We start from the raw sequence: 16015 nt of genomic DNA on the forward strand, positions 1-16015 counted from the left end.
AACATTGACTATGATGTGCAAGGTAGTGGTTTCTGTGCTACAGTGGGACCCGAAACCAAATTAGTAGTCATGCAGTAGATGGTTAGCAATGGTGAGGTGATGGGCTGGTAGGTTTCAAGGTCATCAGATTCTACTGTAGGTTTCTTTATGAATGGGAATATTTGGCTTGTCTTGAGAGCTTCTGAGAAGATGACTTTAGTGAGAAAGGGATTGCCAACTGTGACAATGGTAAGTAGGCTTAAGAGACCATCTCCAGAGAGAACTATGATGAAGGACCATGGTAAGACATAATCCCCTAGTGTGTCTTTCATGCTTGAACAATGTGGATACCATAATCTTGAGACAATTAGTAACCTAATAAATTGGTGCGCTGCCTGATGTGTCAGCTTTGAACATCAGTAACCCGAGAGTAACAATTAACTTTTACAAGTCCTAGCCCTCTGGGTAGCCTACTAGTTCTGTAGACAGCATAATAAAACATTAGGCATCCATGGTCAATATTAGCATTAGTTATCATCCTGACAGGCAGCCATATTCACTTGACCCTTGGCATATGTCTGTAATATCTCTAGCAGGCAGGGACACCAAACATTATATTATTAGGTGGTAATTTTCAAGCAGCACCCAGATATAGCGAAATCCTGAAAAGACTGAGCATCAATTTAATATATATTAGACACACCCTGATTTATGATTATGGAGACCTGACATGCATCTGCTTCAATTCTTATAGTGTTTCACTGTTAGAAATGGGGGTCTCTGTTTGGCAGACGTATGCGTACCTTTGGCCAAGTAGTGACCCTTCCATCTAATTAGAGTAAGGGGATTACATACTTCAAATATCCCCTGCTCATCCCCTTGATATTTTGGCACGAGCAGACAGGCTTATCCCAAAGGCAATGTGTAAAGTATGTACCTCAACCCACAGTAAGCCAAAGAAAGCACCACAAATGGACACCACAAAAGGTTAGAAAAATAAAGTGTCTAACAAAAACAACAAAAATCCAACATACATGTATCAAGATACCAATTTTAAAATGGTTACTTTAAAAATAGAACTTGTCAAAACAAAATAGCTTCACCTGGGTTATTATGACGTTGTTACAAAACATAAAGGTCCACCCTCAGATAGATGTAAAAGCTGTGTCCTCCCAGACTACTTGTGTTTCATACAATGGTGAAGAAACCCAGTTTGTTTAAATACCCCTCACACACTAAAAGGGCCCTTGGTGTCATTCTTCATCATAGGGGTCTTCCCGCCCGCTGCGGGACGGGGCGTGCTGCAACCGACGACTACGTGGGAGCACTGTTATTGTAGAAAGACTATGTGTTGTGTAGGAGTGTGAGTGGAAGGGTCAGGAGTGAATGAGAGAGTACAATTTAAAAAATACCTGGCTCGTTGGACTAAAAGACTTTAATATTCCTTTGAACTGGTATTGTTAAAAGTGGGGAAGGAGGTGTGTTGCCTCAATGAGCAGTGCCTCCTATGTCTGTCAACATGTTTTGAAGCCCTCCCCTGGCTTCTTCTTCAGCACCAAAAGGATCCCTTTACACTCACTTTCTAATATGAAGCAGTATTTATAAGGTATCTAAGATTAGTGTATGTACATGTAGTAACTAAGTGAAGGGCATGCCAAATAACCATGCACAGTATACAATACCTAAATAGGTACACTACTTTGTGATCAGGAAGAAAAATGACATAGCATTAAGAGGCAAGACATTATCATCATCCATCGTGATAGGTGGTGACCTGCAAAGAAGGTGATACGTGATAATGTATTCCTTATCCGTAATCAGTGTGACAAAATGATGGTGATGTGTCCTGCTGTATGAAAGACAATGACATTTACAGAGACAAACACACATTGAACAAAAAGCACACACTCTACATCAAGGGACTAGTTCTAGTGAGTCCACAAAACGGTAAGTGCATGCTTAGAAACACAAGATATTGCCACATATCCAATTAACTAAAGTACCATGAGAGAGGGCTGCTTGGTATCAGGGTTGTCAACCTACTTGATTTCTAAGGAGATAATGCCCCATGAGACTTATAACAGGTGGGAGGGGTGCCTATAGTCGCAATCACTCCAAGGACACTGAACCTCCGTATTCAGCCTCCCCGCAGCTCCGTTGAACAATGGAAATGCATGGAGTGTGCCCTTACGTAGTCATGCTAATTGATGTTGCCATTGTCAATTAAGGGTTCAATTTTTTAAACCTGTGACAAACGCTCCAGAAGTGGATTGAAAAGCCCCCTGCCTGTGGTGCAGTGTAGGGGCTGGTGCGCCAACCTCACTCGTGTTACGAAAGAAAAGACTTCCCTTGCTCACGCTGCCTCCCGTCACATTGGTATCCCAGCGTCGCTACCCGTTAAGATTCACCTGGAAGTGGTCTCAAGGTAGTGTTTCCTGGCATTGGGTTTACGCGATGTCTCTCCAAACTAGACTGCGAACCTTAGCATCACATCAAGAACAGCAGCCCTTCACAGTTACGGTCACGTAGTTCCTAACGGGAGCAAAGCTCCCTCGATCCTGGGGGGAAGTGTTATTACATTATCAGTATGTGTTAAAAGAAATAAGCAAATGGGTATCAATTGTGGTGATTAACATGTCCGATACCCTTTGTTATTTCACAAGTGGGATAAAAAATTGATCCGGATGTGCTCCAGGTGGCCATAATTTGAAAGGTTCACGAGTTGTTTGGAGGACATAAGTATTAAAAGAAGGAATACGTATCAAATGTGTGAATGAGTATGTTAAATGTACTTCCTCCTTTATGAACCAATATTCCTCATACATAATGGAGAGCGATCAGAGGGTGCTCTGTTGGGCCATAATTTTTAAGGGTTCTGAGCAGACTTTAGGACAAAAAAAATATGAATAATAGTGAGATTGGGATCCCTGTTGAAAAAAATATAGTGTGCGACACTATCGTCGAAACATAACACGGTGCGGTGGAAATAGGTTCCTTTTTCCCTAGAGGCCCTTCAGGCAAAGAAATATTTGGACCTTGATGCCAGATTGTGTAGGTCATGATTACAGTGGGTCTTCCTTACGAATGGTAAATAGGTGAAGTGTAAGTGGGATCCTGGATCGCCCTTTTCAGTGATCATCAGGTAGTTGTCCAGAAAATATGACGGACCCCCTCCACCTGCTGGTTATTCGTGGAGGTTTTTAGGAAAACTGACTCCAGGATATGTCGTCATTAAGGCCGTTAGTGTGTGTCCCCAGACGGAACACCCACTGCTGTTCCTTTTCAAATAGGCCATTCTTGCCATTCAGTTGTTCAATTGCGGTCCATTTCAAATCCTCCACACTGTGTTGAGTGCTTAAGTAGTGTGTTGACATTTTGGTTGTGCTTTTTCTGCAGCAAATGTTTCTTCTGTGTTCCCCAACGCGAACCTTAACAGGTCTGGTTGTCATGCCTATGTACTCCAGGCCACATGGGCAGGTGACCATATAAACAACATTCTTGCTGTTGCAATTTGTAAAACCACTTTTTTTCCACTGAGTACCATTTCAGAATTTAATGCGCCTACTCCTGCAGGTTAAGTGGCATGTACTACAATTACCACAAGGGTGGTGACCCTGTAAAGGTGGTAGTAGTAGACCCTCCGGTCTTATTGGTAGTCCTGTTCGCGGTCTGGTGTGGACAAGCATGTCCTTCAAATTTCTTCCTCTTTTATGTGCGAACAGAGGCTCCGAGAGATTGAGTTTACAGCAATTCAGGAGTCTCCAGTGTTTATTTACAATTTTTGATACCTGGTTTGAATGGGTGTTAACCGTGCTCACACAGATGGGTCTTTCTTCACGTTCAACAGGTACCTTGGCCTCCAAGAGGGCATCCCTGTTGTTGTTTCTTGCTCTCTTCATTGCTTTATTGATGATTCTCGTGGGGTAATTGTGTTTCATGAGTTTGGTTTGTAGGTCGGATGCCTGAGTCTTGAAATCCTTCAGCTCGGTGCAATTCGTCCGAAGGCGGAGGAATTGTCCGTAGGGGAGATTCTCCCAGATACGGCGAGGGTGAAAACTGTTGTAGAGAATTAAACAGTTCTTAGCCGTTGCTTTGAAGTGTGTTGTTGTTTTTTTCAGGGTCCTTTCTTCTGGGTATATGTTGAGATCCAGAAAGACCAGGTTGTCCCGTGAGGTTGTGTTTCTGAATTTGAGAAAGTTGTCCTGTTGGTTGAGCCAGATCATAAAGGCTTCTGTAGATGGAATGTCCCCTTCCCCTACCACCAGGACGTCATTGATGTACTGTTTCCAAATCTTTATGTGTTGAAAGAAAGGGTTGCTGGGGTCCAAGATTTTTCTTGTCTATAGATGGTGCACGTAGAGACCAGCTAAGCTGAGAGCAAAGGTGCTCCCCATGCTGGTCCCGTACTTCTGTAAATAGAGAGTGTCTTCATACATGAAGAAATTCTTTGTGAGTGCTAATGACACACATTCCATTACCACGTTGCGTGATGTCTGATACTCCCATGCGGTGGAGAAAAGAACTTCCTCGATAATGGTCAGTGTCTCATTATGGGGAAGGCTCGTATATAGGCTCTCCACATCGAGTCCTATGAGGAGGTTGTTCTCAGGATCAAATATCATGTCCCGGAGTAGTTGCAGGACCGCCTTAGTGTCTTTCAAATAAGTCCCCGTTTTTTGGACCAGAGGGCGGAGAAACACATCTGCGGACTTAGACAGAGGTTCCAAAATGGAATCTATACCTGAGACGATGGGGCGTCTTGGTGGCTGTACAAGATTCTTGTGAATCTTGGGCATGGTGTGGAAGTATGGGGTTCTTGGGGATTTCTTTGTGAGGAACTCAGCCTCCTTCTTAGAGACCCAATTGTGAGCCATTGCCTCCTCAACCATAGAGGCTATCCGGATTCGGATGGATTCCGTGGGGTCATTGCGGATGATCTTATATTTCCTGCAGTCCTCGAGGAGTTTCCTACACTCGTTATCGTAGGCGGTGGTCGTCTGAATAATTATGGCCCGCCTTTGTCAGCCGGCTTGGTGATGATGTTTTCATTGAGTCATAGTTGACGTATTGTCTCCTTATCTTCTCTCGATGTATTCTGGAATGCCATGTTCCCCTGTGTGGAGATGTTTTCCATTTCCTCAATTACAGCTTTTTCAAATGTCAATAGTTCCACCGGGAGAGTGGAGTCAGGAGCGACAAAGGTAGACTTGACCAGTAGGCCAGTATCATTGCCTTCTCCCTCTGGTTTCTCATTCTCTTTGAAGAAAGCTCTTAACTTTAGTTTGTGGATGAACTCCTTCATCTCTGCACCTAGTTTAAATATGTCTATCCTGTTGGTCGGTACTAATCCAAGTCCTCTTTCCAGGACTCTTGTGCCTGTGTCAGTGGGGCGGGAAGACCTCTATGATGAAGCATGACACCAAGGGCCCTTTTGGTGTGTGAGGGGTATTTAAACAAACTGTGTGTTTCTCCACCATTGTAGTAAACACAAGTAGTCTGGGAGGACACAGCTTTTACATCATTCTGAGGGTGGATCTTTATGTTTTGTATCTATTGACTTGAGGGGGACATATCCACCTCCACTGCTCATGTGAGCAGAACCTCTTCACTCCCCCTTTTTGTTTTTTTGATATTATGACGTTGTGACAGGATCAAATTCAAAGTACAGCGTCGACCGTGAGGCCCCCAATAAACAGTACCTTGCAATTGAAGTCAACAGACAGTGAAATGCATTGTGGAGGTGAAGCATCAGTGTCAAAGTGAAGCCGGTTTCTTTCTGCCACGAGGGAGGCTTTGAGGCGGTGATGCATCTACTCCAGGGCAGGGGACGTTAGGTGGCGTCGGTTATCAGGCGATGCAATGTCAAAGAGTTTGTGGAGCCAACCTGGTCAGTTATCGACTCCATGATAACTGGATGCTGGCACTGGTGGTGATGACATTGGTGTGAGCACGAGCATCAGGGAAGGCCGATAACTGCAGGCGTTGAAGGGCATCTGAGCTGTGGTGCAGGCGGGGCGTTGCGTTATGCAATCAATGAGCGGTGCTCCCGGCCTCGGTGGAGGTCGCGGCATCACTGGTGGCATTGCTTACTCCATCAGTGTTGTTGTTCTTGCTTTGCAGCAACTACCACACAATTCTCAGGGCCCAGGACCTGGAATTTGCGCCTTTTTTAATGCAGGAGTCCACAGAGTAGTCCAGGTGCTGGTCGGTGGGTGCAGGTGAAGTCTTTGTGGCTCTGAGACTTCAGAACAGGAGGCAAGCACACACAAGTCTTTGTAGATTTTTCTTTAAGGAGGTTGACAGCAAAGTTCTAGCCTTTGTTCTCTCTTTGGCAGAAGCAGCAACTGCAGGCCAACCCAGCAAAGCAAACACAGCAATGGGGCAGTACTCCTCCGCACTGCTCTCTAGCTTTTCTCCTTGGCAGAGGTTCCTCCTGAGTCCAGAAGTGATCTAATTCGCTGGGGTCTAAGGTCCAATACTTATACCCCATTTTCTCTTCGTTGTGTTTGTGGCAAGGGTATCTGAGCCCAGTTCAAACTAGCTCTGTTATCTCTGGCCCAGCTTCCCTAGAGGAGGTGGAGACAGCATTGTGCAAAGGAGACAGAGCCTATCCAGGTGCTAGAGAAACTCCTCCCACTACTCTAAATGCAGACCAGGTCTATTCAGCTCAGCTATGAGTCACCCAAGAAAGTCAGGACACCCCTCAACCCCCTTGTGACTGTCTAGAGTGAAGGCACATCCCCAGGTCCTGTCACTCTAAAAACATACAGCGAATGCACAAATAGGCAAAGGCACACAGAATGGTAGAACAAGAAAATGCCTACTTTCTCAAAGGGGCATTTTCAACCACACAATTTAGAAACCACCTTTAATAAAATATCTGTTTGTAAATTTTGAGTCCAGAGAGCCTAAACTCCATTTCTTCATCTTGTCCCAATGGAAAGTTAGACTTGTAAGAGGTTACAGTGCAGCTCTCACGATAACCTATAGGATAGACAGCCTTTCAATAGTGAAAAACAAAATTCACAGCATTTCACTCTCAGGCCATGTCCTACCTTTAATGTACACTGCACCCTGCCCATGGGGCTACCTGTGGCCTACCTGAGGGGTGCCTTACATTTAAGAAAAGGAAAGGTTAGCTCTTGGCAAGTGGGTGCACTTGCCAGGTCACATGGCAGTTTAAAACTGCACACGCAGACACTAAAGTTGTAGGTCTGAGACATATTTACAGGGCAACTGATGTCGGTGGCACAATCAGTGCTGCAGGCTCACTAACATAATTTGATTTACAGGCCCTGGCACACTCAGTGCACTTCACTAGGGACTTACCAGAAAATCAAATATGCCAATCATGGATAACCTATCATAATTACAATTTACACAGGGAGTACTTGCATTTTGACACTGATCAGCAGTGGCAAAGTGCCCAAAACATCTAAGCAGGCAAAAATGAAATCCATCACACAGTCAACAATGCAGGAGGTAGAGGCAAAACGTCAGGGGAAACCACACCAAGTATGCCAAGTCTAACACGCACCTTCTGGCTTCTGCATTTTAATGGTCTATTAACTGGATTAGGGCCAATGATGGGCATTATTTCTTGGTTGAACAAGTGAAAATGGTGGTATTGGATTCTGAATGCACATTTTTTCAAGTTAGGTATACTCTAATAGGTACTGCTCTACTCTACGGACTTTCAGCTACCATAGTTGTATATCAGAGCTCAGTTACCCCACTCTCCTCATCTGCATTGACAGCATTAGGGTACCTTGCTTGCACTGCTCAAGATGAGCTGATTTTAAAACCTATCCATTGGATGCTTTTGGTGGTCATCAGCCCTGCTGTTATCATTTATGTTAGAAGATCCTGAGCTTTCAGATAGAGTATTAAGTATTGACCACTCTGTTCTTAAATACATATTCAATTGTTAATCCTGGACTTGTACCTGTCTTTCTGTATATATGCACCTCATTTCCAACATGCTCTTGTCTCCATGGGAGATTTTTCGCGTGCAGTTCAAATCTTCAATTTGTCTCTTTTCCTTCAGACAATAAATATGAAATTGTATGTGTGGTCCAGATCCTACACCATCTTGATATCATTTTACTGTTTCCAATCCGTCTTCGCCTGTTCAAAGAAACAGTCCTGCAAATCAAGGCCAGGATGTGGTCTTGTGGCTAACTTGATAACATTAGGACCTGGAGACCTAAATGTCAGGGTCGGACTAGCTTGTATAGCAATCTGACATTGTCAGAAGGGCTTGTCCAACATGTCTGTGTGCGAGGTGTTTTCTTTGCTTTTGGGCAGGTTTGATGGTCAGGTGGCTGTCTTTTACTGTTCATTTACCTGATATTACCACAGACATTGCCTACATGAAGCACACATGGATGCAATATCCCATTATTTGCAAAACACCTACATAGAGTATCTTTACAAGTTGAAAAACACCAATTTTCAAATGAGGCCCACATTAGTAGGTTCCACATTCACCAGCGAGGGTCACTTTCATTTTGTCGTCCAGGCCAATTTTTTGTCCTAATCTGACCCTGCTGTGGAGCAATCTCAGCTTCCCCACTTGTCCAATGAACCATGTGATTCTGCAATCTTCATTTACTTCCCAATGCATCAATATGTACATTTGTGTAATCTAAAAATGTCTAACTAATTTTATGATGTGCTGCCCTGATAATATGTTTGCATCTCTATTACACTCACTTCCATTTTCTGCTGAACACTGCACATCATATTGTTCTATCCACAGAGACTCATGTTTGGGATGTTACAGCTGCAATACAACATATTATCCTAGGAGCTGTGTCCATCCTATATCTGATACTGAGAATCAAATAATCAGGTTGCATGATGTCAAAGATTTAGATAACCATAACACATATTCCACCCCCTCCTGCTCGTGATCCAGGTGTGTAACAGACACCCCCTGCATCCCATGCAATGTGGTGTGAGGGAGCCCTACCTCCCAATCCTGAAAGGAGAAACTCAGCAAACGTGAGTTGTGTGTACATCTAATATCGTATCCTAAAAGCAGATGGTGTGTTCTCTGTTCAGCATGCACTCCAGGTCTCTGAGAGAAATGAAAAATAAAGTAAGGGGCATATTTAATATCAAGTCACAAAGCTCAGTAAGTGACCGTGCTGCGCTGTGCTGCGTGACAGGGAAAGGTGCAGGAATGCTATGTCTTTAACATAATATTGGACATTCCTATCTTTTCCCAGAGCTGGCACACAATATGCTGCCTAGCGCCCTGTGTTGTGAGCAGGATTGCTTTTGTGCAGGAAGGTGCACCTTCCTGCACAAAAACATCCCTTGAGGCATTTTATTCTTTCTATGTGTGCTACGAAATGCAGCTCACATAGAAACCGGAACAAACGAGGAAAAATGAATATATTTCTCCTTGTTATGCCTCACCTGGAGAAGCGTAGCAGTTTTGGAACCTTCCCATGTCTATTATTTGCCGTTGGGAATGCATCAAGGTCCATGGGAGCTGCCTGGGAACACCCATGCACCACCCATGAAATTCCTCCAGGGGTAGAGTAACTCAATACAGCAGTTTGCGCTGCATTACTTTAGATTTATCAAGCCACTCAGGGCCATGCAAAGTGGCCTTGCATGGCTTGATTGGATAACCATAATACATATTTCACCCCTTCCCCATGAGACCAACTTTGCGCTTGATCTAGGGGTTCAACAGACACCCCCGTGGTGTGGGGGAAGGGAACCCTGCCTCCCAATCCTGAAAGGAGCACCTCAGCAAACATGAGCTGTGTATACATTTAATATCGTATCCTAAACACAGATGGTGTGTTCTCTGTTCAGCATGCTCTCCAGGTCTCAAAAAGAAATGAAAAATAAAGTAAGGGGCATAGTGATCATTAAGTCATGCAGCGCAGCAAGCGATCTTGCTGCGCTGTGTGACAGGTAAAGGGCAGGGAAGTACTGCATTTAATATAATATGGCACATTTCTATCTTTTCCCCTGCGCTGGCACATAATGTGCTGCCTGGGGCCAATACAGGCACCCTTGCACCATGGTGCAAGGATACCTGCGTTGTAAGCAGGACTGATTTTGTGCAGGAAGTAGCACCTTCCCGCCCAAAACCAATCCCTTGAGGCGTTTTCCTCTCTCTATGTGTGCTGCAGAAGGCAGCACACATATAAAGGGAAAAAACAAAGAGAAATAAGCATATTTCTCCTTTTTACGCTTCATCTCGGGAGGCGCAGCAGTTTTGACGCTTACCCAGGTCTACCATCTACCATTCGGAATGCGTCAATGTTCATGGCTGTTGCCTGGGAACCCTAACGCACCACCCATGGAATGCCTCCCTGGGGCGGGGTAACACAGCACAGCGATTAGCACAGCATTGCGTTACTTCAGATTTATCTTGCCTCTCAGGGCCACACAAGGTGGCCTTTCATGGCTTGATTAATCTCACTTAGTTGCATTGCTCATGCATCCCAATGTATGGTGCAAGTGTAACCAAATACTTGTTAAATATGGACCGAAATTTCTATTTCAGTTGGATGGGTCAGAGAAGCTCTTTCTACAGAGCAGGTGGGTCCCCTTGAAGGGTGAAAGGGACTGTGTTTACTCTGCAGCAGGTTAATGGCTAGCAGAGGAACACAACAAGGCTAGGGACTCCTGCGACAGAAACTCTACGTTTACTAAGGTATGATAATGTCTGACTAGACTTTGTAGCGAGCCTGACGTGCAGTTGGGACCACAGTCTATTGGGCTCCCTCAACCTTTCACAGGGCCTCCAGTGAGGCCAATACCAACGAATATCTGTGAGTTATGAAAGACTCACATTCTGCAGAGGGGCCCCTTCATTTTGCGGTACGCCACTGTCTCGTCTCCAATTGCATAACTGAGCCACTCAAACATCTGAGACCATGAATCCTAATCTCAAGGGGTGACCGTCAATTACCTTCTGTGATTTTCTCTACACAAGGGGAAGGCAAAGTTATGATTCTTTGCTATGCAAATTATGCATATTTTTCATGCAGACTATAGGAATTGCGCAAAATAAATGTTAATTGCATGAAAATTGTACATGAATCAATATTTCCCATGTGACAGACCTTAGATATTGATTTGAGTATCAAATGTCTCTTGCTACAGCGCACATAAGTTTGACAAGTTCCGCAAATTTTCTGCTCAAAATTAAGAACATGGGGCAGATTCACAAGACCCTTGCGCCACTTTTGCGTCACTTTTCCCATGTTAAAAATGATGCAAAACTCCATGCGACGTCCTATTAAATGTATTTAGGTGAAAATTGCAGTTCATGCCCAAGTCTATGCATCATAATTTAATTATACGGCTAATACTTAAAAATTGGAGAAATATGTTTTTTCAACACATATGGAGAATTAGAGTGGAGAAAAAAGTAAGCTTGGAGGATGAATTGCTAGGTGTGCGGTAGGATCACTTTAGCACACTCAGATGGTTGGTGCCCTGTGGGCCTGGGATACATTTCAAATTCCCAGGGGGCTTATTCACAAGACCCTTGCGCCACTTTTGCATCACTTTTCCCATGTTAAAAATGATGCAAAAGTGGCGCAAGGGCCTTGTAAATAAACCCTCGGGGGGGGGCTTATTTACAAGGCCCTTGCGCCACTTTTGCGTCATTTTAACATGGAAAAAGTGACGCAAAAGTGGCGTAAGGGGCTTGTAAATAAGCCCCCTGGGAATTTGAAATGTATCCCAGGCCCACAGGGCACCATCTGAGTGTGCTAAAGTGATCCTACCGCACAACTAGCAATTCATCCTCCAAGCTTACTTTTTTCTCCACTCTAATTCTCCATATGTGTTGAAAAAACATATTTCTCCAATTTTTAAGTATTAGCCGTAGAATTAAATTATGATGCATAGACTTGGGCATGAACTGCAATTTTCACCTAAATACATTTAATAGGACGTCGCATGGAGTTTAATTATAAATGTCAACACGTTCCCAGTAGCGCATTCGCCACAAGGTTTGATTTTCACTGTATGCATCCGTGCTGACTGCTTCCCAGAAAATAAGCGAACATGACAACATCAGAGGGGGTTAAACGTAATACCACTAGAAAGAGATTATGGAAACGAGTATCTTTAATTACAGCATGTCTAAATAGACAGTGCTGTCCTGATATATTAAATCGTATGAAATATTGCCTAATGGCACTTAATACCCCAGCTGAGCTAAAAGAACCCAGCACAAGGCAAATGGGCACTTTCTCCTCTCACTGTTATTATTGGATGTCAAAACATGCCAGTTGGAGAAAGGTATTTAGTTCATAAATTGGTGCAACTGAGAATTATGAATCAAATTTGTATGCAGCTCTTCAGAGTGCTGTTTTGTTATGTGTACTGCAACTGGCAGCAGCTGTGTCCCTGTTTGCAGCATGTTTGTTCATTTCCATTGCACTCTTACCACAATGAGAGGTATTTATTTGAGTTGTGCATGAGCACAAAAGGTACGAAGTACCATCTGCTCTCATGCCAGTCTGTGAATTATTTGTGAGCATCCTCGCATGTAGGCAAGTTAGAGACATAAAATCCTCCCCACTGCAGTCCGCAATCTTTTCAAGTGGCAATCATGATTTTGAGACACAACATAAATGGAGATGCTCCTTGAGCCTTGTTAATGTAAGGGTGCAATGTCTTTCTTTGTGCCGCAGCTCACCATTAACTAGAAACACTGGGCGCAAACAGAAATTACTGATAATGCTCTTCCCCCTGCACAGCCTTGAACACGTGCTGCCCTCAGGTAGACAGGCTGATTGCAGCAGTCAATCCACCCTTCACAGAGCAGCTGGCACATCGCCTGCCCTTTTTAATTGGGTCAAAGCTCCCCCTGCAGGTGACTGCAATAAGAGACTGCACCAATCTGCTGGGAAGACTGGGGGGGGGGGGGTGATCCCTGGAACCCCACGGTCTTTCTCAAGAGGGTTGCGGTCAATGAGCACACTGACTGTGCCCCCCCTTCTGTGAGGGGCAAAGTCAGTGCACCTCCTGCCATCCTCTTTTCCTCTGTGCCCATGTCTATAATATGGTGGCACAGGTTTACAGGCAAAGTGTTTGTATATATATTTGGTATAATTCCATTCAGCAATTCCAGCTGTAGTCGTGTCTAAAATCTCTATGGGAATTAACATAGGGAATGCACGTTTTGGGACCCCCCTTTTTTCTTGGTCTCTGCTTGACGGATCACCATGTAACAGCCTGCCAGTAGGTAATATATATATATATATATATATATATATATAGACACACCTACTGGTGGTTATAGTTAGAACCTAGTTTCCATAGGAAAAGTGTTTTTTGATTTGCTAATAACTGTGGCGCCGTTTGATGAATCTTCAACAAAATTTTCAAAACTAGTTATTCACTCAGGTCAGCTCCTGTCTTGAAAGTTTCAGAGTGATTCCTCAAGGGAGGGCCGAGAAAAAGGGGGGTCCTAAAACGTGTATTCTCCATGTTAATTTCCATAGGAAACTTTAGACACAGCTACAGCCTGAACTTCTGAACGGAATTACACCAAATTCGGCAGAGAGATAGCTCTTGGTCCAGAAAGCACACTTGTTTTTAAATGGTGTAATTCCGTTTAGTAGTTTTTGAGATATTTAAAGATTTACAGATATCGATATTGGAGAATTTTGAGATCTGATTGGCTGAGCCCTCTGAGCACAAGCTTGCCTTTGATTGGCTGCCAACACTTCAAACCAGGAAGTGTTGGCAGCCATCTTGTGCTTCACACCGAGGGAGAAGGAAAAAGGTGAGAGGTAGAATAAAAACAAGAAAAAGGGGCAGGGTAAAAACACCCTGATCCCCCCCCCCCCCCAAGGCCTCCTCAGGCCCAAAAAAAACCTTTTTTTTTTTACAATTTTCGCCATCGAAAATGAACAAATAACGAAGTGCGGTCTCCCGTGCTTTGTTTTTTAAAGCCCCTGGGCCAGGTCCCTGGGCCAATTCTGCACGTTATAGCGGGGCCTGCAGGGGCCCCCGCAGCCCTAGGGACCGCCACCATCCCGGGGCTTTATATTTTATTAGCAAGGGCACGTGCCCCCTCGCAGCCCCAGGGACCGCCACCTCCCCGGGTCTTTATTTGAATAGGGTGGGGGCCTTGAGGAACCCCCCAAGCCTAGGGGACCGCCACCTCCCTGGGGCTTTATTGATATACCATCGGGGGCACACGGGCCCCCGCAACCCCAAGTGTAAAAATAAACATTAAATAAAGTGTGTGGGGGGCTCGAGCCCCCCACACTGCCCCAGGGACCACCACCTCCCTGGGGCACTGGTTATTCAAATTCGGGGGTCCATTATGGACTCCCAGGCCCCGGGGACCACCACCTCCCTGGGGCTTTGAAAATGCTGGGAGGGAAGTCATGTGGCCCCCCCTCCTGGAGCCCTTGATGGCCCTGGGGACCACCACCCCCCAGGGCCAGCTCCTGCAATGTCCCGGGGGGCCCTATCCCCGTGACATTGCTGTTTGTTATGTCAGGGCGGGAGCGCTCCCGCCCTGCCATAGCAAACTCCTGCTTTGCTTCATTGAAGCGAGAGCAGGAAAACCTGCTCTCGCTTTAATCAAGCAAAGCAGGATTGCTATTGAGCAAGGGGAGCTGCATGTCAGCAGCTCCCCTTGCTCAAAAGCAATGCCATCTCCCTGCTGGACTGAGGGGGCATTGGGGCGCCCTCCACGGTCCCCAACGGTGAGGCCAGGCTCTAGGGGATGGTGTCCCCTCCAAATAATAAAAAAAAAACAACAGAAAGGCCGGCACCGGGCCATAATTGGCCTTTGGAGGGCCCCTCCCCCCAAATATAAATAAAAAAAAAAAATCTGGCCATGACCCAGGGGATCTGGGATCGGGACCTAAATTGGCCTTGGAAGTGGGCCACGCGGTCCCTTCCAGTTACAAAAAAATGATAAAAAAGGGGGGGGGGCACAAAGCCCCCCGTTCTAAAATAAAATATTTGAAAAAAGGTGGCCTCTCGCCAGAGGCCCCACCCCCTCCCTCCCTGCAACACTCCGTAAACACGCCCCCTGGCGTGTTGTAAGTTGGTGAATTAATTCCCCCTGAATACTGAGGGTCCCTGGGGGCAAATTAGTGCACCAGGTACCTCCAAAAGTGCCACAGAGCTGGATTGCAGAGAGGTTGTCCGAGGTCACGCCCCTTTTTATACCACTCTGCAAACGTGCCTCTTGGCGCACTGCTGCTGGGGCGATGAGGTCCTCTTGTGTCCTGAGGACCTCAGGACACAAGTGGACTTCATCCTCTGAGTAACCCTGGGCGGTAACATCCTCTCCGCTAGCGGAGTTTGCGGATTTTTGGCAACTCCGCGTTCTGCGTAGAAAGCGGAGTTACTGAAAACTCCGCAAACTGCGGTGTAGCAGAGTTTTTCCCTTGTTCGCGCTTTCAAAATGCATTTTCGCGCGCGCGGCAGTGACTTACCGGGATCCCTGTGTTAGCCGATGAGTTTTCCTGTCCGTTTGCTTGCACCACAAGATTTTGGTAGCCAGCCGCGCGATCCCGTGAGAGTGTGCAATCATGAACACATCATTCGGATGCACCATTGGACATCCGGCGGAAGTTTGGTGAAGCTTGCAATGCCGAACACGCAAAATTGGCAATTTAGAGAAGAATATCTCTCGAGCAGCATAAAACCTTCTCGAAAATGATGATTTGGAAGAAAAAAACTCCTCAGATTGACATTTGGCTCTACTTTTTTGTGCAAGAAGTCCTTTTTCTTTTTTTAGTTTTTTTTGGGGGGAGGAAGGAAGTGTCCCAGAGTCTCCAACTTCCTTTTCCTTTTTGCAGGATCCTCCCAGTGCTTTGTCCATGTCCTGTTCTTTTCATTTGGATTTGGAGCTGGAAGGATCACTCTTTGTGTCTGCTGCATCATATATCATTGGATTTTAGGACTTTTGGATCTGAGGACTTTTGGATTTGAGGACTTTTGGATTTGAGATTTTACAAGTAAGTTGGTGTTGTTTGTTTGATTGGGGCATTGCAGTTGCTGCAACTACAATTTTTGT

This window comes from Triturus cristatus, chromosome 12, assembly GCF_964204655.1.
Source record: "Triturus cristatus chromosome 12, aTriCri1.1, whole genome shotgun sequence".
In the NCBI taxonomy this organism is placed as follows: domain Eukaryota; kingdom Metazoa; phylum Chordata; class Amphibia; order Caudata; family Salamandridae; genus Triturus; species Triturus cristatus.